A 27295-nucleotide genomic window follows, 5' to 3' on the forward strand; every position below is an offset into this window, starting at 1 on the left:
GGATGGTACGGTCAGAGTATCCATTCCTTTTGAGGGCCAGGTGTACATGTTTTAATTCACTGGTCAGGTGGTGTTGGTCCGAAATGCAATGAGCCCTATGGTATACAGTTTTGATGAGAGAATTCTTTTGGGCTGGGTGGTGGTGGGAATCAGGTTTCAAGTAGGAATCTGTGTGGGTGGGTTTCCTGTAGACAGAATGCCCCAATGAGCCATCAGGTCTCCTCTCAAACAGAACATCCAAGAATGATAGTTTGCCATCTTTCTCCACTTCCATGGTGAATTTGATGGCGGGATGTCTGGAATTGATGTGGTGTAGGAAAAGGTTCAGAGCTGGGAGGCCATGTGGCCAAATGACGAAAGTGTCATCCACATATCTCTTCCACAGGGAAGGTCTGAGGGTGGAAGTCTGGATGGCGTCTGATTCAAATTTCTCCATGAAAATATTGGCTATCTCTGGTGACAAGGGGGATCCCATGGGGGTACCCTCATTTTGTTTGTAGAAGGAGCCATTCCAAGTAAAGTAGGTATTGTTGAGGCAGTGCCTAACCAGTGCAGGTGTATCAGGGTCTAGTCCATGTTGGACCAAATTTTCAATTATTTCAATGGTATCAGGTACTGGGACCTTGGTGAACAAAGAGACCACATCGAAGCTGACAAGGATATCGTCAGGGGACAGTACAACGTCTTTGACCATAGAGACCAATTGGGCTGAGTTAAGTACTGCTGAGGCGGTCTTGCCAGTGAAAGGCAGCAAGGTATCTGACAGAAAACGGGCTAGTCTATAGGTAGGGGAGTTGATCGTGGATACGATGGGTCGTAGTGGGGTGCCTTCTTTACGAATCTTGGGAAGACCATAGGGGGTCTTGCAGCAGAAGGTTTTAGGGAGGGACGTTTAGTTGGGTCGATTAGGGAGGTCGAACTTGTGATGATCTTGTTGGTTTTTATCGCTAGGCTATTGGTAGGGTCATTTTAAATTTTTGAGTAACTTCCATCGTTGAGCAGATTCTGTATTTTGTTGTTGTATGAATCTTTATCCATAATTACAGTAGCGTTGCCTTTATCGGCTGAGAGGATGACTATATCACTTCTGTTTTTTAAATTCGCGAGTTCAGAGCGTTCATTTTTGCTGATGTTACTAATAGGTTTCTTAGCATTCTTAAAAATAGTGGCTATTTCAGCTCTCGCAACGTCTGCTTGGATGTGTCCTACGCCATTGAGGGCTACATCGACCTGAGAGATGATATCCTGTGGTATGTGTTTTGGGGTGACAGCAAAATTCAGTCCCCTAGCCAGTACTGTTTTCAGATTATCCGAAATCGGGGTGCTACTCTGATTAATTACGATTTTGTTGACCTCTAGTTTTGTTATACGTGGAACTGGGTTCTTCTTTGATAGGTGGTTGAATTTAGAAATCAGGTTAGCTTTACATTTGACTGACAGTGAATCAGCAGAAGAAGCAGTCGTGTTCTCTACGTGATTCCAATCAGAAGGTGACATTTTTTGTGTTAACATTAAATGAGCTTGTAGGAGAGTCCTGTCTAAAGTATCGAGTTCAAATCGGAGTAGCCTTATCCTCTCTGAGATTAAAGGTAGGCTGGCCTTAAACAGAATCTGTTTAGAATTCGGAGAAGGTACAGCAGCAGAAGTGAGTGTGAAAGCGATGGGTATTACCTTGTGATCGCAGCATCTTTTGAGGAAGGTCAGCGTCTCGATGAGCTGTGACTTCTTGTCCCGTTGTCTGTTAAAAGCTCTAACAGATAGGTGAAAGCCCTCCTCGTAGAATTTATCAATTCTAGATTTAAAGCTTTCGTGACTGCAAGGATCCATACTCTTTGGTTCTATTCGGTAAAGTCACGTAGATAAAAAATAAAACAACAAAAATCACGACGTTTCGGCCACAACACAAGCGGCCTTCATCAGGTGAAGGGACCAGGCTGTCTCGAGGACAGCGCTGGAGTGAAACACAGCCACGCTCAGACCACGACCTTTAAGCTGTGTGCGAGCAAACAAGGTGCCTTGACAAAGGAATTAGCATAAAAATTAGCATTTGATTGGCCGACTTAGCATGATGAACGGTGTAGAGGTGGTGTACATGCGGGTGAACATGCCGGTTGGCGTGGGGGGGAGGGGGAGTTTACCTATTGATGGTGTGAAAAGGGAATTTTTAAGAGCTGCGAAAGTTTGGGGTACCACTACTTGAAAAATATACTGTACCATTGAAAATTTTTTAATGTTTGGTTCGATTTAGAACATCTTTCCAATGGTTGCTTAATTTGAAACCATCTTCTCGGTTGAAATTGTGTCTGTGTTTGTAGATCTGAATTGTTTCGTGAACAAATCTCTGATAAAAACCCGTGGGTTTGCAAAGAAACTTGGTATCGGAGAAAATTATATCTTGATCACCCACAGCGTTGTAACAGTGATCAGCTACGACAGAAGAATTCGTTCTGCCGTGTTTCAAATCTGATTTGTACTCGCGAATTCGGTCAGAGACATGTCGCTTTGTCTCCCCGATATAGCAATCACCGCAGGTACAACTCAATTTGTAAACCCCGGGGTACTGTAAGTCAGGAATGACACGGATGGGATCAGATCACGAATTTTGCGTACTGTATTGAACCGGACCCGGATCTTGTGTTTGTTTAGAATTTTGGAAATCTTTTTAGTAACGCCTGCTATATATGGTACAAATCAGATTTGAAACATGGCAGAACGAATTCTTCTGCCGTAGCTGATCACTGTTACAACGCTGTGGATGATCACGATATAATTTTCTCCGATACCAAGGTTCTTTGCAAACCCACGGGTTTTTATCAGAGATTTGTTCACGAGGCAATTCAGATCTACAAACACAGACACAATTTCAACCGAGAAGATGGTTTCAAATTAAGCAACCATTGGAAGGATGTTCTAAATCGAACCAAACATTAAACTAATTTTCAATGTTTCGATTTAAAGCTTTCGTGACTGCAATGATTCATCTTCTTTGGTTCTTTCGGTAAAGTCACGTAGAATGAGAATAAAATAATAAATTGATCAAATAAAATAACACAATAATATTCTCACGACGTTTCGGCCACAACACAAGCGGCCTTCATCAGGTGAAGGGACGAGACTGTCTGGTAGGACAGCGCTGGAGTGAAAGAGCCACGTTCAGATCACGGCCTTTAAGCTGTGTGAGAGGAACAAAGCGCCTTGACAAAGGAATTAGCATATCATTTAGCATTGAAATGGCTGAATGATTAGCTTGTGACTGGTCACAGAAATAGCTATGTTAAAAGTTAAAGCATACACATCCGCAGAGGCACCCCTTGATAAAGGAATTAGCATAGAATTTAGCATTGAAATAGCTAAGTTAAAGCATACATATCCGCAGAGGCACCCCTTGACAATGGAATTAGCATAGAATTTAGCATTGAAATAGCTGAGTGATTAGCTTGTAACTGCTCACAGAAATAGCTACGTTAAAGTCAGAGCATACACATTCACCGAGGCACTTAGTACAAATCAAACAGGAGAATTTAGCATTGAAATAACTAGGCGAATTTAGCATTGAAATAACTGAGTGATTAGCTAGTGACTGGTCACAGAAATGACTATGTTGAAGTCAAGGCCTACACATCTGAGCTATTCACAGTACTATATAGTGAACCAATAAAAAAAACTAAAATATAAATTACCTTAATGTTATCAATAAACTCTATATTCTCCAATCAGCTAAGCTACCAACAATAAGTCGTTATATATCACAATGCTATATGGCGAAAAAATGGGTGGATTCTTACCCTCAACTTTAGCACCACGGATAGCTACGGGCCCCGTTCAGACAGACGAGTTCGTCCATGGTCGGAACAGAGGAGGGGGAGAGAGACAGCTGCGAGGCGCTATTATACTCCATGTTGTAAAACCATGCCATTAACCGTGGTGTGAGAGGTATTAAGAGTCAATGCTGGCGAAGGAGCTGCGGTCTGAAGGTCATCGTAAAAATACAATTAATTTAGAACAGAAATGATTTAAAACTTCTTTCCAGTGGTTACTAAGCCAGAATCCATCTTCTCGGTTGAAATTGTCTCTGTGCTTGTATATGTGAATGGCCTCATGAACGGATCTCTCATGGTAGCCGGTTGGTTTGCAAAGAACCTCCGTCTTGGAGAAGTCAATGTCATGTGAGCCCACTGAATTATAACAGTGATCTGCCACGGCAGAGGAGTTCGTCCTACCGTGTTTCAAGTCTGCTTTATGTTCGCGGATGCGGTCCGACATATGTCTTTTGGTTTCTCCAATGTAGCTACTACCACAGAGGCACTTTAGTTTGTAAACGCCCGGGTACCGTATGTCTGGAACAGCATCTTTTACAGATGGAACTAAATCACGGATTTTATGTACTGTGTTGAATCGGACCTGGATCTTTTGTTTATTCAGGATTTTGGAGATCTTGTGATTTTACCGAAAGAACCAAAGAAGATAATCATGATATTCTATTGTGTTATTTTATTTTATCAATTGATTTTTTTATTCTCGTTCTACGTGACTTTACCGAAAGAACCAAAGAAGATGAATCCTTGCAGTCACGAAAGCTTTAAAGTGATGTCATAGTCTAGCAGTGCTGTCATAGTCTAGCAGTGATGTCAGAGTCTAGCAGTCCTGTCGTATTCTAGCAGTGATGTCATAGTCTAGCAGTGATGTCATATTCTAGCAGTCCTTTCGTATTCTAGCAGTGCTGTCATATTCTAGCATTGATGTCATAGTCTAGCAGTGATGTCGTAGTCTAGCAGTGATGTCGTAGTCTAGCAGTTATGTCATAGTCTAGCAGTGATGTCATAGTCTAGAAGTGATGTCATAGTCTAGCAGTGCTGTCATAGTCTAGCAGTGCTGTCATAGTCTAGCAGCGCTGTCATTGTTTAGCAGTGATGTCATAGTCTAGCAGTGATGTCGTAAGTCTCGCAGTGCTGTCATAGTCTAGCAGTGATGTCATAGTCTAGCAGTGCTGTCGTATTCTAGCAATGCTGTCATAGTCTAGCAGTGATGTCATCGTCTAGCAGTGATGTCGTAGTCTAGCAGTGATGTCATAGTCTAGCAGTGATGTCATAGTCTAGGAGTGATGTCATAGTCTAGCAGTGATGTCATAGTCTAGTCGTGATGTCATAGTCTAGCAGCGCTGTCATAGTCTAGCAGCGCTGTCATAGTCTAGCAATGATGTCATAGTCTAGCAGCGATGTCGTAAGTCTCGCAGTGCTGTCATAGTCTAGCACTGATTTCATAGTCTAGCAGTGATGTCATAGTCTTGCAGTGCTGTCATAGTCTAGCAGCGCTGTCGTAGTCTAGCTTTGATGTCGTATTGTAGCAGTGATGTCGTAGTCTAGCAGTGATGTCGTAGCAGTGATGTCGTAGTCTAGCAGTGATGTTGTAGTCTAGCTGTGATGTCGTAGTCTAGCAGTGATGTCGTAGTCTAACAGCGCTGTCATAGTCTAGCAGCGGTGTAATAGTCTAGCAGTGATGTCATAGTCTAGCAGTGATGTCGTAAGTCTCGCAGTGATGTCATAGTCTAGCAGTGATGTCATTGTCTAGCAGTGCTGTCATAGTCTCGCAGTGATGTCATAGTCTATCAGTGATGTCGTAGTCTAGCAGTGATGTCATATTCTAGCAGTGCTGTCATAGTCTAGCAGTGATGTCATAGTCTAGCAGTGATGTCGTAGTCTTGCAGTGATGTCGTACTCTAGAAGTGCTGTCATAGTCTAGCAGTGATGTCGTAGTCTAGCAGTGATGTCGTAGTCTAGCAGCGATGTTGTAGACTAGCAGCGCTGTCATAGTTTTGCAGTGATGTCATAGTCTAGCAGTGATGTCATAGTCTAGCAGTGATGTCATAGTCTAGGAGTGCTGTCATAGTCTAGCCGTAATGTCGTAGTCTAGCAGTGATGTCATAGTCTAGCAGCGATGTCGTAGTCTAGCAGTGATGTCATAGTCTACAGCGCTGTCATAGTCTAGCAGTGATGTCATAGTCTAGCAGTGATGTCATAGTCTAGCAGTGATGTTGTAGTCTAGCAGCGCTGTCATAGTCTAGCAGCGCTGTCATAGTCTAGCAGTGATTTCATAGCCTAGCCGTGATGTCGTAAGTCTCGCAGTGCTGTCATAGTCTAGCACTGATTTCATAGTCTAGCAATGATGTCATAGTCTAGCAGTGCTGTCATAGTCTAGCAGCGCTGTCGTAGTCTAGCGGTGATGTCGTATTGTAGCAGTGATGTCATAGTCTAGCAGTGATGTCGTAGTCTAGCAGTGATGTCATATTATAGCAGTGCTGTCATAGTCTAGCAGTGATGTCATAGTCTAGCAGTGATGTCGTAGTCTTACAGTCATGCCGTACTCTAGCAGTGCTGTCATAGTCTAGCAGTGATGTCGTAGTCTAGCAGTGATGTCGTAGTCTAGCAGCGATGTTGTAGACTAGCAGCGCTGTCATAGTTTTGCAGTGATGTCATAGTCTAGCAGTGATGTCATAGTCTAGCAGTGATGTCATAGTCTAGCAGTGATGTCATAGTCTAGCAGTGATGTCGTATTCTAGCAGTGCTGTCGTATTCTAGCAATGCTGTCATAGTCTAGCAGTGATGTCGTCGTCTAGCAGTGATGTCGTAGTCTAGCAGTTATGTCATAGTCTAGCAGTGATGTCATAGTCTAGGAGTGATGTCATAGTCTAGCAGTGCTGTCATAGTCTAGCCGTGATGTCATAGTCTAGCAGTGATGTCATAGTCTAGCAGTGATGTTATAGTCTAGCAGCGCTGTCATAGTCTAGCAGCGCTGTCATAGTCTAGCAATGATGTCATAGTCTAGCAGTGATGTCGTAAGTCTCGCAGTGCTGTCATAGTCTAGCACTGATTTCATAGTCTAGCAGTGATGTCATAGTCTTGCAGTGCTGTCATAGTCTAGCAGCGCTGTCGTAGTCTAGCTTTGATGTCGTATTGTAGCAGTGATGTCGTAGTCTAGCAGTGATGTTGTAGTCTAGCTGTGATGTCGTAGTCTAGCAGTGATGTCGTAGTCTAACAGCGCTGTCATAGTCTACCAGCGCTGTAATAGTCTAGCAGTGATGTCATAGTCTAGCAGTGATGTCGTAAGTCTCGCAGTGATGTCATAGTCTAGCAGTGATATCATTGTCTAGCAGTGCTGTCATAGTCTCGCAGTGATGTCATAGTCTAGCAGTGATGTCATAGTCTAGCAGTGCTGTCATAGTCTAGAAATGATGTCATAGTCTAGCAGTGATGTTGTAGTTAGCAGCGCTGTCATAGTCTAGCAGTGCTGTCATAGTCCAGCAGCGCTGTCATAGTCTAGCAGTGATGTCATAGTCTAGCAGTGATGTCGTAAGTCTCGCAGTGATGTCATAGTCTAGCAGTGCTGTCATAGTCCAGCAGCGCTGTCATAGTCTCGCAGTGATGTCATAGTCTAGCAGTGATGTCGTAAGTCTCGCAGTGCTGTCATAGTCTAGCAGCGCTGTCGTAGTCTACCAGTGATGTCATAGTCTAGCAGTGATGTCGTAGTCTAGCAGTGATGTCGTAGTCTAGCAGTGATGTCATAGTCTACCAGTGATGTCATAGTCTAGCAGTCCTGTCGTATTCTAGCAGTGCTGTCATAGTCTAGCAGTGATGTCATAGTCTAGCAGTGATGTCGTAGTCTAGCAATGATGTCGTAGTCTAGCAGTTATGTCATAGTCTAGCAGTGATGTCATAGTCTAGGAGTGATGGCATAGTCTAGCAGTGCTGTCATAGTCTAGCCGTGATGTCATAGTCTAGGAGTGATGTTGTAGTCTAGCAGCGCTGTCATAGTCTAGCAGCGCTGTCATAGTCTAGCAGTCATGTCTTAAGTCTCACAGTGCTGTCATAGTCTAGCAGTGATGTCATAGTCTAGCACTGATGTCATAGTCTAGCAGTTTTGTCGTATTCTAGCAGTGATGTCATAGTCTAGCAGTGATGTCATAGTCTAGCAGTGCTGTCATAGTCTAGCAGTGCTGTCATAGTCTAGCAGTAATGTCATAGCCTAGCAGTGATGTCGTAGTCTAGCAGTGATGTCGTAGTCTAGCAGTGATGTCGTAATCTAGCAGTGGTGTCGTAGTCTAGCTGTGATGTCATAGTCTAGCAGTGATGTCGTCGTCTGGCAGTGATGTCATAGTCTAGAAGTGACGTCGTAGTCTCGCAGTGATGTCGTAGTCTAGCAGCGCTGTCATAGTCTAGCAGTGATGTCATAGTCTAGCAGTCCTGTCGTATTCTAGCACTGATGTCATAGGTTAGCAGTGATGTCATAGTCTAGCAGTCCTTTCGTATTCTAGCAGTACTGTCATATTCTAGCAGTGATGTCGTAGTCTCGCAGTGATGTCGTAGTCTAGCAGTTATGTCATAGTCTAGCATTGATGTCATAGTTAAGGAGTGATGTCATAGTCTAGCAGTGCTGTCATAGTCTAGCAGCGCTGTCATAGTCTAGCAGCGCTAGCATAGTCTAGCAGTGATGTCATAGTCTAGCAGTGATGTCGTATGTCTCGCAGTGCTGTCATAGTCTAGCAGTCATGTCATAGTCTAGCAGTGCTGTCGTATTCTAGCAGTACTGTCATAGTCTAGCAGTGATGTAGTCGTCTAGCAGTGATGTCATAGTCTAGGAGTGATGTCATAGTCTAGCAGTGCTGTCATAGTCTAGCCGTGATGTCATAGTCTAGCAGTGATGTCATAGTCTAGCAGTGATGTTGTAGTCTAGCAGCGCTGTCATAGTCTAGCAGTGCTGTCAAAGTCTAGCAGTGATGTCGTAAGTCTTGCAGTGCTGTCATAGTCTAGCAGTGATGTCATAGTCTAGCAGTGCTGTCGTATTTGTAGCAGTACTGTCATAGTCTAGCAGTGATGTAGTCGTCTAGCAGTGATGTCGTAGTCTAGCAGTTATGTCATAGTCTTGCAGTGCTGTCATAGTCTAGCAGCGCTGTCGTAGTCTAGCGGTGATGTATTGTCGCAGTGATGTCGTAGTCTAGCAGTGATGTCGTAGTCTAGCAGTGCTTTCGTATTCTAGCAGTGATGTCGTAGCAGTGATGTCGTAGACTAGCAGTGATGTTGTAGTCTAGCTGTGATGTCGTAGTCTAGCAGTGATGTCGTAGTCTAACAGCGCTGTCATAGTCTAGCAGCGCTGTAATAGTCTAGCAGTGATGTCATAGTCTAGCAGTGATGTCATAAGTCTCGCAGTGATGTCATAGTCTAGCAGTTATATCATTGTCTAGCAGTGCTGTCATAGTCTCGCAGTGATGTCATAGTCTAGCAGTGATGTCATAGTGTAGCTGTGCTGTCATAGTCTAGAAATGATGTCATAGTCTAGCAGTGATGTTGTAGTTAGCAGCGCTGTCATAGTCTAGCAGCGCTGTCATAGTCTAGCAGCGCTGTCATAGTCTAGCAGTGATGTCATAGTCTAGCAGTGATGTCGTAAGTCTCGCAGTGATGTCATAGTCTAGCAGTGATGTCATTGTCTAGCAGTGCTGTCATAGTCTCGCAGTGATGTCATAGTCTAGCAGTGATGTCGTAAGTCTCGCAGTGCTGTCATAGTCTAGCACTGATGTCATAGTCTAGCAGTGATGTCATAGACTAGCAGTGCTGTCATAGTCTAGCAGCGCTGTCGTAGTCTACCAGTGATGTCGTAGTCTAGCAGTGATGTCATAGTCTAGCAGTGATGTCGTAGTCTAGCAGTCCTGTCGTATTCTAGCAGTGCTGTCATAGTCTAGCAGTGATGTCATAGTCTAGCAGTGATGTCGTAGTCTAGCAATGATGTCGTAGTCTAGCAGTTATGTCATAGTCTAGCAGTGATGTCATAGTCTAGGAGTGATGTCATAGTCTAGCAGTGCTGTCATAGTCTAGCCGTGATGTCATAGTCTAGCAGTGATGTTGTAGTCTAGCAGCGCTGTCATAGTCTAGCAGCGCTGTCATAGTCTAGCAGTCATGTCTTAAGTCTCACAGTGCTGTCATAGTCTAGCAGTGATGTTGTAGTTAGCAGCGCTGTCATAGTCTAGCAGTGCTGTCATAGTCCAGCAGCGCTGTCATAGTCTAGCAGTGATGTCATAGTCTAGCAGTGATGTCGTAAGTCTCGCAGTGATGTCATAGTCAAGCAGTGCTGTCATAGTCCAGCAGCGCTGTCATAGTCTCGCAGTGATGTCATAGTCTAGCAGTGATGTCGTAAGTCTCGCAGTGCTGTCATAGTCTAGCAGCGCTGTCGTAGTCTACCAGTGATGTCATAGTCTAGCAGTGATGTCGTAGTCTAGCAGTGATGTCGTAGTCTAGCAGTGATGTCATAGTCTACCAGTGATGTCATAGTCTAGCAGTCCTGTCGTATTCTAGCAGTGCTGTCATAGTCTAGCAGTGATGTCATAGTCTAGCAGTGATGTCGTAGTCTAGCAATGATGTCGTAGTCTAGCAGTTATGTCATAGTCTAGCAGTGATGTCATAGTCTAGGAGTGATGGCATAGTCTAGCAGTGCTGTCATAGTCTAGCCGTGATGTCATAGTCTAGCAGTGATGTTGTAGTCTAGCAGCGCTGTCATAGTCTAGCAGCGCTGTCATAGTCTAGCAGTCATGTCTTAAGTCTCACAGTGCTGTCATAGTCTAGCAGTGATGTCATCGTCTAGCACTGATGTCATAGTCTAGCAGTTTTGTCGTATTCTAGCAGTGATGTCATAGTCTAGCAGTGATGTCATAGTCTAGCAGTGCTGTCATAGTCTAGCAGTGCTGTCATAGTCTAGCAGTAATGTCATAGCCTAGCAGTGATGTCGTAGTCTAGCAGTGATGTCGTAGTCTAGCAGTGATGTCGTAATCTAGCAGTGGTGTCGTAGTCTAGCTGTGATGTCATAGTCTAGCAGTGATGTCGTCGTCTGGCAGTGATGTCATAGTCTAGAAGTGACGTTGTAGTCTGGCAGTGATGTCGTAGTCTAGCAGCGCTGTCATAGTCTAGCAGTGATGTCATAGTCTAGCAGTCCTTTCGTATTCTAGCAGTACTGTCATATTCTAGCAGTGATGTCGTAGTCTCGCAGTGATGTCGTAGTCTAGCAGTTATGTCATAGTCTAGCATTGATGTCATAGTTAAGGAGTGATGTCATAGTCTAGCAGTGCTGTCATAGTCTAGCAGCGCTGTCATAGTCTAGCAGCGCTAGCATAGTCTAGCAGTGATGTCATAGTCTAGCAGTGATGTCGTATGTCTCGCAGTGCTGTCATAGTCTAGCAGTCATGTCATAGTCTAGCAGTGCTGTCGTATTCTAGCAGTACTGTCATAGTCTAGCAGTGATGTAGTCGTCTAGCAGTGATGTCATAGTCTAGGATTGATGTCATAGTCTAGCAGTGCTGTCATAGTCTAGCCGTGATGTCATAGTCTAGCAGTGATGTCATAGTCTAGCAGTGATGTTGTAGTCTAGCAGCGCTGTCATAGTCTAGCAGCGCTGTCAAAGTCTAGCAATGATGTCGTAAGTCTTGCAGTGCTGTCATAGTCTAGCAGTGATGTCATAGTCTAGCAGTGCTGTCGTATTTGTAGCAGTACTGTCATAGTCTAGCAGTGATGTAGTCGTCTAGCAGTGATGTCGTAGTCTAGCAGTTATGTCATAGTCTTGCAGTGCTGTCATAGTCTAGCAGCGCTGTCGTAGTCTAGCGGTGATGTCGTATTGTCGCAGTGATGTCGTAGTCTAGCAGTGATGTCGTAGTCTAGCAGTGCTTTCGTATTCTAGCAGTGATGTCGTAGCAGTGATGTCGTAGACTAGCAGTGATGTTGTAGTCTAGCTGTGATGTCGTAGTCTAGCAGTGATGCCGTAGTCTAACAGCGCTGTCATAGTCTAGCAGCGCTGTAATAGTCTAGCAGTGATGTCATAGTCTAGCAGTGATGTCATAAGTCTCGCAGTGATGTCATAGTCTAGCAGTGATATCATTGTCTCGCAGTGCTGTCATAGTCTCGCAGTGATGTCATAGTCTAGCAGTGATGTCATAGTCTAGAAATGATGTCATAGTCTAGCAGTGATGTTGTAGTTAGCAGCGCTGTCATAGTCTAGCAGCGCTGTCATAGTCTAGCAGCGCTGTCATAGTCTAGCAGTGATGTCATAGTCTAGCAGTGATGTCGTAAGTCTCGCAGTGATGTCATAGTCTAGCAGTGATGTCATTGTCTAGCAGTGCTGTCATAGTCTCGCAGTGATGTCATAGTCTAGCAGTGATGTCGTAAGTCTCGCAGTGCTGTCATAGTCTAGCACTGATGTCATAGTCTAGCAGTGATGTCATAGACTAGCAGTGCTGTCATAGTCTAGCAGCGCTGTCGTAGTCTACCAGTGATGTCGTATTCTAGCAGTGATGTCATAGTCTAGCAGTGATGTCGTAGTCTAGCAGTGATGTCGTAGCAGTGATGTCGTAGTCTAGCAGTGATGTCATAGTCTACCAGTGATGTCATTCTAGCAGTCCTGTCGTATTCTAGCAGTGCTGTCATAGTCTAGCAGTGATGTCATAGTCTAGCAGTGATGTCGTAGTCTAGCAATGATGTCGTAGTCTAGCAGTTATGTCATAGTCTAGCAGTGATGTCATAGTCTAGGAGTGATGTCATAGTCTAGCAGTGCTGTCATAGTCTAGCCGTGATGTCATAGTCTAGCAGTGATGTTGTAGTCTAGCAGCGCTGTCATAGTCTAGCAGCGCTGTCATAGTCTAGCAGTCATGTCTTAAGTCTCACAGTGCTGTCATAGTCTAGCAGTGATGTCATAGTCTAGCACTGATGTCATAGTCTAGCAGTTTTGTCGTATTCTAGCAGTGATGTCATAGTCTAGCAGTGATGTCATAGTCTAGCAGTGCTTTCATAGTCTAGCAGTGCTGTCATAGTCTAGAAGTAATGTCATAGCCTAGCAGTGATGTCGTAGTCTAGCAGTGATGTCGTAGTCTAGCAGTGATGTCATAATCTAGCAGTGGTGTCATAGTCTAGCTGTGATGTCATAGTCTAGCAGTGATGTCGTCGTCTGGCAGTGATGTCATAGTCTAGAAGTGACGTCGTAGTCTGGCAGTGATGTCGTAGTCTAGCAGCGCTGTCATAGTCTAGCAGTGATGTCATAGTCTAGCAGTCCTGTCGTATTCTAGCACTGATGTCATAGGTTAGCAGTGATGTCATAGTCTAGCAGTCCTTTCGTATTCTAGCAGTACTTCATATTCTAGCAGTGATGTCGTAGTCTAGCAGTTATGTCATAGTCTAGCATTGATGTCATAGTTAAGGAGTGATGTCATAGTCTAGCAGTGCTGTCATAGTCTAGAGGGCTGTCATAGTCTAGCAGCGCTAGCATAGTCTAACAGTGATGTCATAGTCTAGCACTGATGTCGTAAGTCTCGCAGTGCTGTCATAGTCTAGCAGTGATGTCATAGTCTAGCAGTGCTGTCGTATTCTAGCAGTACTGTCATAGTCTAGCAGTGATGTAGTCGTCTAGCAGTGATGTCATATTCTAGGAGTGATGTCATAGTCTAGCAGTGCTGTCATAGTCTATCAGTGATGTTGTAGTCTAGCAGCGCTGTCATAGTCTAGCAGCGCTGTCAAAGTCTAGCAGTGATGTAAGTCTTGCAGTGCTGTCATAGTCTAGCAGTCCTGTCATAGTCTAGCAGTGCTGTCGTATTCTAGCAGTACTGTCATAGTCTAGCAGTGATGTAGTCGTCTAGCAGTGATGTCATAGTCTAGGATTGATGTCATAGTCTAGCAGTGCTGTCATAGTCTAGCCGTGATGTCATAGTCTAGCAGTGATGTCATAGTCTAGCAGTGATGTTGTAGTCTAGCAGCGCTGTCATAGTCTAGCAGCGCTGTCAAAGTCTAGCAATGATGTCGTAAGTCTTGCAGTGCTGTCATAGTCTAGCCGTGATGTCATAGTCTAGCAGTGATGTTGTATTCTAGCAGCGCTGTCATAGTCTAGCAGCGCTGTCATAGTCTAGCAGTCATGTCTTAAGTCTCACAGTGCTGTCATAGTCTAGCAGTGATGTCATAGTCTAGCACTGATGTCATAGTCTAGCCGTGATGTCATAGTCTAGCAGTGATGTTGTAGTCTAGCAGCGCTGTCATAGTCTAGCAGCGCTGTCATAGTCTAGCAGTCATGTCTTAAGTCTCACAGTGCTGTCATAGTCTAGCAGTGATGTCATAGTCTAGCACTGATGTCATAGTCTAGCAGTTTTGTCGTATTCTAGCAGTGATGTCATAGTCTAGCAGTGATGTCATAGTCTAGCAGTGCTTTCATAGTCTAGCAGTGCTGTCATAGTCTAGAAGTAATGTCATAGCCTAGCAGTGATGTCGTAGTCTAGCAGTGATGTCGTAGTCTAGCAGTGATGTCATAATCTAGCAGTGGTGTCATAGTCTAGCTGTGATGTCATAGTCTAGCAGTGATGTCGTCGTCTGGCAGTGATGTCATAGTCTAGAAGTGACGTCGTAGTCTGGCAGTGATGTCGTAGTCTAGCAGCGCTGTCATAGTCTAGCAGTGATGTCATAGTCTAGCAGTCCTGTCGTATTCTAGCACTGATGTCATAGGTTAGCAGTGATGTCATAGTCTAGCAGTCCTTTCGTATTCTAGCAGTACTTCATATTCTAGCAGTGATGTCGTAGTCTCGCAGTGATGTCGTAGTCTAGCAGTTATGTCATAGTCTAGCATTGATGTCATAGTTAAGGAGTGATGTCATAGTCTAGCAGTGCTGTCATAGTCTAGAGGGCTGTCATAGTCTAGCAGCGCTAGCATAGTCTAGCAGTGATGTCATAGTCTAGCACTGATGTCGTAAGTCTCGCAGTGCTGTCATAGTCTAGCAGTGATGTCATAGTCTAGCAGTGCTGTCGTATTCTAGCAGTACTGTCATAGTCTAGCAGTGATGTAGTCGTCTAGCAGTGATGTCATATTCTAGGAGTGATGTCATAGTCTAGCAGTGCTGTCATAGTCTATCAGTGATGTTGTAGTCTAGCAGCGCTGTCATAGTCTAGCAGCGCTGTCAAAGTCTAGCAGTGATGTAAGTCTTGCAGTGCTGTCATAGTCTAGCAGTCCTGTCATAGTCTAGCAGTGCTGTCGTATTCTAGCAGTACTGTCATAGTCTAGCAGTGATGTAGTCGTCTAGCAGTGATGTCATAGTCTAGGATTGATGTCATAGTCTAGCAGTGCTGTCATAGTCTAGCCGTGATGTCATAGTCTAGCAGTGATGTCATAGTCTAGCAGTGATGTTGTAGTCTAGCAGCGCTGTCATAGTCTAGCAGCGCTGTCAAATTCTAGCAGTGATGTCGTAAGTCTTGCAGTGCTGTCGTAGTCTAGCAGTTATGTCATAGTCTAGCATTGATGTCATAGTTAAGGAGTGATGTCATAGTCTAGCAGTGCTGTCATAGTCTAGAGGGCTGTCATAGTCTAGCAGCGCTAGCATAGTCTAGCAGTGATGTCATAGTCTAGCACTGATGTCGTAAGTCTCGCAGTGCTGTCATAGTCTAGCAGTAATGTCATAGTCTAGCAGTGCTGTCGTATTCTAGCAGTACTGTCATAGTCTAGCAGTGATGTAGTCGTCTAGCAGTGATGTCATATTCTATGAGTGATGTCATAGTCTAGCAGTGCTGTCATAGTCTATCAGTGATGTTGTAGTCTAGCAGCGCTGTCATAGTCTAGCAGCGCTGTCAAAGTCTAGCAGTGATGTAAGTCTTGCAGTGCTGTCATAGTCTAGCAGTCCTGTCATAGTCTAGCAGTGCTGTCGTATTCTAGCAGTACTGTCATAGTCTAGCAGTGATGTAGTCGTCTAGCAGTGATGTCATAGTCTAGGATTGATGTCATAGTCTAGCAGTGCTGTCATAGTCTAGCCGTGATGTCATAGTCTAGCAGTGATGTCATAGTCTAGCAGTGATGTTGTAGTCTAGCAGCGCTGTCATAGTCTAGCAGCGCTGTCAAAGTCTAGCAATGATGTCGTAAGTCTTGCAGTGCTGTCATAGTCTAGCAGTGATGTCATAGTCTAGCAGTGCTGTCGTATTTGTAGCAGTACTGTCATAGTCTAGCAGTGATGTAGTCGTCTAGCAGTGATGTCGTAGTCTAGCAGTTATGTCATAGTCTTGCAGTGCTGTCATAGTCTAGCAGCGCTGTCGTAGTCTAGCGGTGATGTCGTATTGTCGCAGTGATGTCGTAGTCTAGCGGTGATGTCGTAGTCTAGCAGTGCTTTCGTATTCTAGCAGTGATGTCGTAGCAGTGATGTCGTAGACTAGCAGTGATGTTGTAGTCTAGCTGTGATGTCGTAGTCTAGCACTGATGTCATAGTCTAGCAGTTTTGTCGTATTCTAGCAGTGATGTCATAGTCTAGCAGTGATGTCATAGTCTAGCAGTGCTGTCATAGTCTAGCAGTGCTGTCATAGTCTAGCAGTAATGTCATAGCCTAGCAGTGATGTCGTAGTCTAGCAGTGATGTCGTAGTCTAGCAGTGATGTCGTAATCTAGCAGTGGTGTCGTAGTCTAGCTGTGATGTCATAGTCTAGCAGTGATGTCGTCGTCTGGCAGTGATGTCATAGTCTAGAAGTGACGTTGTAGTCTGGCAGTGATGTCGTAGTCTAGCAGCGCTGTCATAGTCTAGCAGTGATGTCATAGTCTAGCAGTCCTTTCGTATTCTAGCAGTACTGTCATATTCTAGCAGTGATGTCGTAGTCTCGCAGTGATGTCGTAGTCTAGCAGTTATGTCATAGTCTAGCATTGATGTCATAGTTAAGGAGTGATGTCATAGTCTAGCAGTGCTGTCATAGTCTAGCAGCGCTGTCATAGTCTAGCAGCGCTAGCATAGTCTAGCAGTGATGTCATAGTCTAGCAGTGATGTCGTATGTCTCGCAGTGCTGTCATAGTCTAGCAGTCATGTCATAGTCTAGCAGTGCTGTCGTATTCTAGCAGTACTGTCATAGTCTAGCAGTGATGTAGTCGTCTAGCAGTGATGTCATAGTCTAGGATTGATGTCATAGTCTAGCAGTGCTGTCATAGTCTAGCCGTGATGTCATAGTCTAGCAGTGATGTCATAGTCTAGCAGTGATGTTGTAGTCTAGCAGCGCTGTCATAGTCTAGCAGCGCTGTCAAAGTCTAGCAATGATGTCGTAAGTCTTGCAGTGCTGTCATAGTCTAGCAGTGATGTCATAGTCTAGCAGTGCTGTCGTATTTGTAGCAGTACTGTCATAGTCTAGCAGTGATGTAGTCGTCTAGCAGTGATGTCGTAGTCTAGCAGTTATGTCATAGTCTTGCAGTGCTGTCATAGTCTAGCAGCGCTGTCGTAGTCTAGCGGTGATGTCGTATTGTCGCAGTGATGTCGTAGTCTAGCAGTGATGTCGTAGTCTAGCAGTGCTTTCGTATTCTAGCAGTGATGTCGTAGCAGTGATGTCGTAGACTAGCAGTGATGTTGTAGTCTAGCTGTGATGTCGTAGTCTAGCAGTGATGCCGTAGTCTAACAGCGCTGTCATAGTCTAGCAGCGCTGTAATAGTCTAGCAGTGATGTCATAGTCTAGCAGTGATGTCATAAGTCTCGCAGTGATGTCATAGTCTAGCAGTGATATCATTGTCTCGCAGTGCTGTCATAGTCTCGCAGTGATGTCATAGTCTAGCAGTGATGTCATAGTCTAGCAGTGCTGTCATAGTCTAGAAATGATGTCATAGTCTAGCAGTGATGTTGTAGTTAGCAGCGCTGTCATAGTCTAGCAGCGCTGTCATAGTCTAGCAGCGCTGTCATAGTCTAGCAGTGATGTCATAGTCTAGCAGTGATGTCGTAAGTCTCGCAGTGATGTCATAGTCTAGCAGTGATGTCATTGTCTAGCAGTGCTGTCATAGTCTCGCAGTGATGTCATAGTCTAGCAGTGATGTCGTAAGTCTCGCAGTGCTGTCATAGTCTAGCACTGATGTCATAGTCTAGCAGTGATGTCATAGACTAGCAGTGCTGTCATAGTCTAGCAGCGCTGTCGTAGTCTACCAGTGATGTCGTATTCTAGCAGTGATGTCATAGTCTAGCAGTGATGTCGTAGTCTAGCAGTGATGTCGTAGCAGTGATGTCGTAGTCTAGCAGTGATGTCATAGTCTACCAGTGATGTCATTCTAGCAGTCCTGTCGTATTCTAGCAGTGCTGTCATAGTCTAGCAGTGATGTCATAGTCTAGCAGTGATGTCGTAGTCTAGCAATGATGTCGTAGTCTAGCAGTTATGTCATAGTCTAGCAGTGATGTCATAGTCTAGGAGTGATGTCATAGTCTAGCAGTGCTGTCATAGTCTAGCCGTGATGTCATAGTCTAGCAGTGATGTTGTAGTCTAGCAGCGCTGTCATAGTCTAGCAGCGCTGTCATAGTCTAGCAGTCATGTCTTAAGTCTCACAGTGCTGTCATAGTCTAGCAGTGATGTCATAGTCTAGCACTGATGTCATAGTCTAGCAGTTTTGTCGTATTCTAGCAGTGATGTCATAGTCTAGCAGTGATGTCATAGTCTAGCAGTGCTTTCATAGTCTAGCAGTGCTGTCATAGTCTAGAAGTAATGTCATAGCCTAGCAGTGATGTCGTAGTCTAGCAGTGATGTCGTAGTCTAGCAGTGATGTCATAATCTAGCAGTGGTGTCATAGTCTAGCTGTGATGTCATAGTCTAGCAGTGATGTCGTCGTCTGGCAGTGATGTCATAGTCTAGAAGTGACGTCGTAGTCTGGCAGTGATGTCGTAGTCTAGCAGCGCTGTCATAGTCTAGCAGTGATGTCATAGTCTAGCAGTCCTGTCGTATTCTAGCACTGATGTCATAGGTTAGCAGTGATGTCATAGTCTAGCAGTCCTTTCGTATTCTAGCAGTACTTCATATTCTAGCAGTGATGTCGTAGTCTAGCAGTTATGTCATAGTCTAGCATTGATGTCATAGTTAAGGAGTGATGTCATAGTCTAGCAGTGCTGTCATAGTCTAGAGGGCTGTCATAGTCTAGCAGCGCTAGCATAGTCTAACAGTGATGTCATAGTCTAGCACTGATGTCGTAAGTCTCGCAGTGCTGTCATAGTCTAGCAGTGATGTCATAGTCTAGCAGTGCTGTCGTATTCTAGCAGTACTGTCATAGTCTAGCAGTGATGTAGTCGTCTAGCAGTGATGTCATATTCTAGGAGTGATGTCATAGTCTAGCAGTGCTGTCATAGTCTATCAGTGATGTTGTAGTCTAGCAGCGCTGTCATAGTCTAGCAGCGCTGTCAAAGTCTAGCAGTGATGTAAGTCTTGCAGTGCTGTCATAGTCTAGCAGTCCTGTCATAGTCTAGCAGTGCTGTCGTATTCTAGCAGTACTGTCATAGTCTAGCAGTGATGTAGTCGTCTAGCAGTGATGTCATAGTCTAGGATTGATGTCATAGTCTAGCAGTGCTGTCATAGTCTAGCCGTGATGTCATAGTCTAGCAGTGATGTCATAGTCTAGCAGTGATGTTGTAGTCTAGCAGCGCTGTCATAGTCTAGCAGCGCTGTCAAAGTCTAGCAATGATGTCGTAAGTCTTGCAGTGCTGTCATAGTCTAGCCGTGATGTCATAGTCTAGCAGTGATGTTGTATTCTAGCAGCGCTGTCATAGTCTAGCAGCGCTGTCATAGTCTAGCAGTCATGTCTTAAGTCTCACAGTGCTGTCATAGTCTAGCAGTGATGTCATAGTCTAGCACTGATGTCATAGTCTAGCCGTGATGTCATAGTCTAGCAGTGATGTTGTAGTCTAGCAGCGCTGTCATAGTCTAGCAGCGCTGTCATAGTCTAGCAGTCATGTCTTAAGTCTCACAGTGCTGTCATAGTCTAGCAGTGATGTCATAGTCTAGCACTGATGTCATAGTCTAGCAGTTTTGTCGTATTCTAGCAGTGATGTCATAGTCTAGCAGTGATGTCATAGTCTAGCAGTGCTTTCATAGTCTAGCAGTGCTGTCATAGTCTAGAAGTAATGTCATAGCCTAGCAGTGATGTCGTAGTCTAGCAGTGATGTCGTAGTCTAGCAGTGATGTCATAATCTAGCAGTGGTGTCATAGTCTAGCTGTGATGTCATAGTCTAGCAGTGATGTCGTCGTCTGGCAGTGATGTCATAGTCTAGAAGTGACGTCGTAGTCTGGCAGTGATGTCGTAGTCTAGCAGCGCTGTCATAGTCTAGCAGTGATGTCATAGTCTAGCAGTCCTGTCGTATTCTAGCACTGATGTCATAGGTTAGCAGTGATGTCATAGTCTAGCAGTCCTTTCGTATTCTAGCAGTACTTCATATTCTAGCAGTGATGTCGTAGTCTCGCAGTGATGTCGTAGTCTAGCAGTTATGTCATAGTCTAGCATTGATGTCATAGTTAAGGAGTGATGTCATAGTCTAGCAGTGCTGTCATAGTCTAGAGGGCTGTCATAGTCTAGCAGCGCTAGCATAGTCTAGCAGTGATGTCATAGTCTAGCACTGATGTCGTAAGTCTCGCAGTGCTGTCATAGTCTAGCAGTGATGTCATAGTCTAGCAGTGCTGTCGTATTCTAGCAGTACTGTCATAGTCTAGCAGTGATGTAGTCGTCTAGCAGTGATGTCATATTCTAGGAGTGATGTCATAGTCTAGCAGTGCTGTCATAGTCTATCAGTGATGTTGTAGTCTAGCAGCGCTGTCATAGTCTAGCAGCGCTGTCAAAGTCTAGCAGTGATGTAAGTCTTGCAGTGCTGTCATAGTCTAGCAGTCCTGTCATAGTCTAGCAGTGCTGTCGTATTCTAGCAGTACTGTCATAGTCTAGCAGTGATGTAGTCGTCTAGCAGTGATGTCATAGTCTAGGATTGATGTCATAGTCTAGCAGTGCTGTCATAGTCTAGCCGTGATGTCATAGTCTAGCAGTGATGTCATAGTCTAGCAGTGATGTTGTAGTCTAGCAGCGCTGTCATAGTCTAGCAGCGCTGTCAAATTCTAGCAGTGATGTCGTAAGTCTTGCAGTGCTGTCGTAGTCTAGCAGTTATGTCATAGTCTAGCATTGATGTCATAGTTAAGGAGTGATGTCATAGTCTAGCAGTGCTGTCATAGTCTAGAGGGCTGTCATAGTCTAGCAGCGCTAGCATAGTCTAGCAGTGATGTCATAGTCTAGCACTGATGTCGTAAGTCTCGCAGTGCTGTCATAGTCTAGCAGTAATGTCATAGTCTAGCAGTGCTGTCGTATTCTAGCAGTACTGTCATAGTCTAGCAGTGATGTAGTCGTCTAGCAGTGATGTCATATTCTAGGAGTGATGTCATAGTCTAGCAGTGCTGTCATAGTCTATCAGTGATGTTGTAGTCTAGCAGCGCTGTCATAGTCTAGCAGCGCTGTCAAAGTCTAGCAGTGATGTAAGTCTTGCAGTGCTGTCATAGTCTAGCAGTCCTGTCATAGTCTAGCAGTGCTGTCGTATTCTAGCAGTACTGTCATAGTCTAGCAGTGATGTAGTCGTCTAGCAGTGATGTCATAGTCTAGGATTGATGTCATAGTCTAGCAGTGCTGTCATAGTCTAGCCGTGATGTCATAGTCTAGCAGTGATGTCATAGTCTAGCAGTGATGTTGTAGTCTAGCAGCGCTGTCATAGTCTAGCAGCGCTGTCAAAGTCTAGCAATGATGTCGTAAGTCTTGCAGTGCTGTCATAGTCTAGCAGTGATGTCATAGTCTAGCAGTGCTGTCGTATTTGTAGCAGTACTGTCATAGTCTAGCAGTGATGTAGTCGTCTAGCAGTGATGTCGTAGTCTAGCAGTTATGTCATAGTCTTGCAGTGCTGTCATAGTCTAGCAGCGCTGTCGTAGTCTAGCGGTGATGTCGTATTGTCGCAGTGATGTCGTAGTCTAGCGGTGATGTCGTAGTCTAGCAGTGCTTTCGTATTCTAGCAGTGATGTCGTAGCAGTGATGTCGTAGACTAGCAGTGATGTTGTAGTCTAGCTGTGATGTCGTAGTCTAGCAGTGATGTCGTAGTCTAACAGCGCTGTCATAGTCTAGCAGCGCTGTAATAGTCTAGCAGTGATGTCATAGTCTAGCAGTGATGTCATAAGTCTCGCAGTGATGTCATAGTCTAGCAGTGATATCATTGTCTAGCAGTGCTGTCATAGTCTCGCAGTGATGTCATAGTCTAGCAGTGATGTCATAGTCTAGCAGTGCTGTCATAGTCTAGAAATGATGTCATAGTCTAGCAGTGATGTTGTAGTTAGCAGCGCTGTCATAGTCTAGCAGCGCTGTCATAGTCTAGCAGCGCTGTCATAGTCTAGCAGTGATGTCATAGTCTAGCAGTGATGTCGTAAGTCTCGCAGTGATGTCATAGTCTAGCAGTGATGTCATTGTCTAGCAGTGCTGTCATAGTCTCGCAGTGATGTCATAGTCTAGCAGTGATGTCGTAAGTCTCGCAGTGCTGTCATAGTCTAGCACTGATGTCATAGTCTAGCAGTGATGTCATAGACTAGCAGTGCTGTCATAGTCTAGCAGCGCTGTCGTAGTCTACCAGTGATGTCGTATTCTAGCAGTGATGTCATAGTCTAGCAGTGATGTCGTAGTCTAGCAGTGATGTCGTAGCAGTGATGTCGTAGTCTAGCAGTGATGTCATAGTCTACCAGTGATGTCATTCTAGCAGTCCTGTCGTATTCTAGCAGTGCTGTCATAGTCTAGCAGTGATGTCATAGTCTAGCAGTGATGTCGTAGTCTAGCAATGATGTCGTAGTCTAGCAGTTATGTCATAGTCTAGCAGTGATGTCATAGTCTAGGAGTGATGTCATAGTCTAGCAGTGCTGTCATAGTCTAGCCGTGATGTCATAGTCTAGCAGTGATGTTGTAGTCTAGCAGCGCTGTCATAGTCTAGCAGCGCTGTCATAGTCTAGCAGTCATGTCTTAAGTCTCACAGTGCTGTCATAGTCTAGCAGTGATGTCATAGTCTAGCACTGATGTCATAGTCTAGCAGTTTTGTCGTATTCTAGCAGTGATGTCATAGTCTAGCAGTGATGTCATAGTCTAGCAGTGCTTTCATAGTCTAGCAGTGCTGTCATAGTCTAGAAGTAATGTCATAGCCTAGCAGTGATGTCGTAGTCTAGCAGTGATGTCGTAGTCTAGCAGTGATGTCATAATCTAGCAGTGGTGTCATAGTCTAGCTGTGATGTCATAGTCTAGCAGTGATGTCGTCGTCTGGCAGTGATGTCATAGTCTAGAAGTGACGTCGTAGTCTGGCAGTGATGTCGTAGTCTAGCAGCGCTGTCATAGTCTAGCAGTGATGTCATAGTCTAGCAGTCCTGTCGTATTCTAGCACTGATGTCATAGGTTAGCAGTGATGTCATAGTCTAGCAGTCCTTTCGTATTCTAGCAGTACTGTCATATTCTAGCAGTGATGTCGTAGTCTCGCAGTGATGTCGTAGTCTAGCAGTTATGTCATAGTCTAGCATTGATGTCATAGTTAAGGAGTGATGTCATAGTCTAGCAGTGCTGTCATAGTCTAGAGGGCTGTCATAGTCTAGCAGCGCTAGCATAGTCTAGCAGTGATGTCATAGTCTAGCACTGATGTCGTAAGTCTCGCAGTGCTGTCATAGTCTAGCAGTGATGTCATAGTCTAGCAGTGCTGTCGTATTCTAGCAGTACTGTCATAGTCTAGCAGTGATGTAGTCGTCTAGCAGTGATGTCATAGTCTAGGAGTGATGTCATAGTCTAGCAGTGCTGTCATAGTCTATCAGTGATGTTGTAGTCTAGCAGCGCTGTCATAGTCTAGCAGCGCTGTCAAAGTCTAGCAGTGATGTAAGTCTTGCAGTGCTGTCATAGTCTAGCAGTGATGTCATAGTCTAGCAGTGCTGTCGTATTTGTAGCAGTACTGTCATAGTCTAGCAGTGATGTAGTCGTCTAGCAGTGATGTCGTAGTCTAGCAGTTATGTCATAGTCTTGCAGTGCTGTCATAGTCTAGCAGCGCTGTCGTAGTCTAGCGGTGATGTCGTATTCTAGCAGTGATGTCGTAGTCTAGCAGTGATGTCGTAAGTCTCGCAGTGATGTCATAGTCAAGCAGTGCTGTCATAGTCCAGCAGCGCTGTCATAGTCTCGCAGTGATGTCATAGTCTAGCAGTGATGTCGTAAGTCTCGCAGTGCTGTCATAGTCTAGCAGCGCTGTCGTAGTCTACCAGTGATGTCATAGTCTAGCAGTGATGTCGTAGTCTAGCAGTGATGTCGTAGTCTAGCAGTGATGTCATAGTCTACCAGTGATGTCATAGTCTAGCAGTCCTGTCGTATTCTAGCAGTGCTGTCATAGTCTAGCAGTGATGTCATAGTCTAGCAGTGATGTCGTAGTCTAGCAATGATGTCGTAGTCTAGCAGTTATGTCATAGTCTAGCAGTGATGTCATAGTCTAGGAGTGATGGCATAGTCTAGCAGTGCTGTCATAGTCTAGCCGTGATGTCATAGTCTAGCAGTGATGTTGTAGTCTAGCAGCGCTGTCATAGTCTAGCAGCGCTGTCATAGTCTGGCAGTCATGTCTTAAGTCTCACAGTGCTGTCATAGTCTAGCAGTGATGTCATCGTCTAGCACTGATGTCATAGTCTAGCAGTTTTGTCGTATTCTAGCAGTGATGTCATAGTCTAGCAGTGATGTCATAGTCTAGCAGTGCTGTCATAGTCTAGCAGTGCTGTCATAGTCTAGCAGTAATGTCATAGCCTAGCAGTGATGTCGTAGTCTAGCAGTGATGTCGTAGTCTAGCAGTGATGTCGTAATCTAGCAGTGGTGTCGTAGTCTAGCTGTGATGTCATAGTCTAGCAGTGATGTCGTCGTCTGGCAGTGATGTCATAGTCTAGAAGTGACGTCGTAGTCTGGCAGTGATGTCGTAGTCTAGCAGCGCTGTCATAGTCTAGCAGTGATGTCATAGTCTAGCAGTCCTTTCGTATTCTAGCAGTACTGTCATATTCTAGCAGTGATGTCGTAGTCTCGCAGTGATGTCGTAGTCTAGGAGTTATGTCATAGTCTAGCATTGATGTCATAGTTAAGGAGTGATGTCATAGTCTAGCAGTGCTGTCATAGTCTAGCAGCGCTGTCATAGTCTAGCAGCGCTAGCATAGTCTAGCAGTGATGTCATAGTCTAGCAGTGATGTCGTATGTCTCGCAGTGCTGTCATAGTCTAGCAGTCATGTCATAGTCTAGCAGTGCTGTCGTATTCTAGCAGTACTGTCATAGTCTAGCAGTGATGTAGTCGTCTAGCAGTGATGTCATAGTCTAGGATTGATGTCATAGTCTAGCAGTGCTGTCATAGTCTAGCCGTGATGTCATAGTCTAGCAGTGATGTCATAGTCTAGCAGTGATGTTGTAGTCTAGCAGCGCTGTCATAGTCTAGCAGCGCTGTCAAAGTCTAGCAATGATGTCGTAAGTCTTGCAGTGCTGTCATAGTCTAGCAGTGATGTCATAGTCTAGCAGTGCTGTCGTATTTGTAGCAGTACTGTCATAGTCTAGCAGTGATGTAGTCGTCTAGCAGTGATGTCGTAGTCTAGCAGTTATGTCATAGTCTTGCAGTGCTGTCATAGTCTAGCAGCGCTGTCGTAGTCTAGCGGTGATGTCGTATTGTCGCAGTGATGTCGTAGTCTAGCGGTGATGTCGTAGTCTAGCAGTGCTTTCGTATTCTAGCAGTGATGTCGTAGCAGTGATGTCGTAGACTAGCAGTGATGTTGTAGTCTAGCTGTGATGTCGTAGTCTAGCAGTGATGTCGTAGTCTAACAGCGCTGTCATAGTCTAGCAGCGCTGTAATAGTCTAGCAGTGATGTCATAGTCTAGCAGTGATGTCATAAGTCTCGCAGTGATGTCATAGTCTAGCAGTGATATCATTGTCTAGCAGTGCTGTCATAGTCTCGCAGTGATGTCATAGTCTAGCAGTGATGTCATAGTCTAGCAGTGCTGTCATAGTCTAGAAATGATGTCATAGTCTAGCAGTGATGTTGTAGTTAGCAGCGCTGTCATAGTCTAGCAGCGCTGTCATAGTCTAGCAGCGCTGTCATAGTCTAGCAGTGATGTCATAGTCTAGCAGTGATGTCGTAAGTCTCGCAGTGATGTCATAGTCTAGCAGTGATGTCATTGTCTAGCAGTGCTGTCATAGTCTCGCAGTGATGTCATAGTCTAGCAGTGATGTCGTAAGTCTCGCAGTGCTGTCATAGTCTAGCACTGATGTCATAGTCTAGCAGTGATGTCATAGACTAGCAGTGCTGTCATAGTCTAGCAGCGCTGTCGTAGTCTACCAGTGATGTCGTATTCTAGCAGTGATGTCATAGTCTAGCAGTGATGTCGTAGTCTAGCAGTGATGTCGTAGCAGTGATGTCGTAGTCTAGCAGTGATGTCATAGTCTACCAGTGATGTCATTCTAGCAGTCCTGTCGTATTCTAGCAGTGCTGTCATAGTCTAGCAGTGATGTCATAGTCTAGCAGTGATGTCGTAGTCTAGCAATGATGTCGTAGTCTAGCAGTTATGTCATAGTCTAGCAGTGATGTCATAGTCTAGGAGTGATGTCATAGTCTAGCAGTGCTGTCATAGTCTAGCCGTGATGTCATAGTCTAGCAGTGATGTTGTAGTCTAGCAGCGCTGTCATAGTCTAGCAGCGCTGTCATAGTCTAGCAGTCATGTCTTAAGTCTCACAGTGCTGTCATAGTCTAGCAGTGATGTCATAGTCTAGCACTGATGTCATAGTCTAGCAGTTTTGTCGTATTCTAGCAGTGATGTCATAGTCTAGCAGTGATGTCATAGTCTAGCAGTGCTTTCATAGTCTAGCAGTGCTGTCATAGTCTAGAAGTAATGTCATAGCCTAGCAGTGATGTCGTAGTCTAGCAGTGATGTCGTAGTCTAGCAGTGATGTCATAATCTAGCAGTGGTGTCATAGTCTAGCTGTGATGTCATAGTCTAGCAGTGATGTCGTCGTCTGGCAGTGATGTCATAATCTAGAAGTGACGTCGTAGTCTGGCAGTGATGTCGTAGTCTAGCAGCGCTGTCATAGTCTAGCAGTGATGTCATAGTCTAGCAGTCCTGTCGTATTCTAGCACTGATGTCATAGGTTAGCAGTGATGTCATAGTCTAGCAGTCCTTTCGTATTCTAGCAGTACTGTCATATTCTAGCAGTGATGTCGTAGTCTCGCAGTGATGTCGTAGTCTAGCAGTTATGTCATAGTCTAGCATTGATGTCATAGTTAAGGAGTGATGTCATAGTCTAGCAGTGCTGTCATAGTCTAGAGGGCTGTCATAGTCTAGCAGCGCTAGCATAGTTTAGCAGTGATGTCATAGTCTAGCACTGATGTCGTAAGTCTCGCAGTGCTGTCATAGTCTAGCAGTGATGTCATAGTCTAGCAGTGCTGTCGTATTCTAGCAGTACTGTCATAGTCTAGCAGTGATGTAGTCGTCTAGCA

At 44.7% G+C, this 27295-nt stretch overlaps 1 protein-coding gene across 44 annotated transcripts in view; it reads left to right on the forward strand.

Moving 5' to 3' along the window:
* The window catches only part of LOC142929607 (uncharacterized), a 391053-nt gene that overhangs the window by 277318 nt on the left and 86440 nt on the right, over window positions 1-27295 (forward strand). For 39 of the 44 annotated variants that reach the window (XR_012945767.1, XR_012945769.1, XR_012945764.1 and 36 more), the window contains one exon: window positions 1-27295. This exon is cut by the window's left edge; it is cut by the window's right edge and continues 6175 nt beyond it. The exons of 4 other annotated variants lie outside the window; for them this stretch is intronic. The gene's annotated coding sequence lies outside the window, so the exon portion shown is untranslated. One more of the 44 variants, XR_012945777.1, reaches the window with a different exon arrangement.

Source organism: Petromyzon marinus, chromosome 32, assembly GCF_048934315.1.
Source record: "Petromyzon marinus isolate PM22_M1 ecotype Great Lakes invasive population chromosome 32, UKy_Petmar_22M1.pri1.0, whole genome shotgun sequence".
Lineage (NCBI taxonomy): Eukaryota > Metazoa > Chordata > Hyperoartia > Petromyzontiformes > Petromyzontidae > Petromyzon > Petromyzon marinus.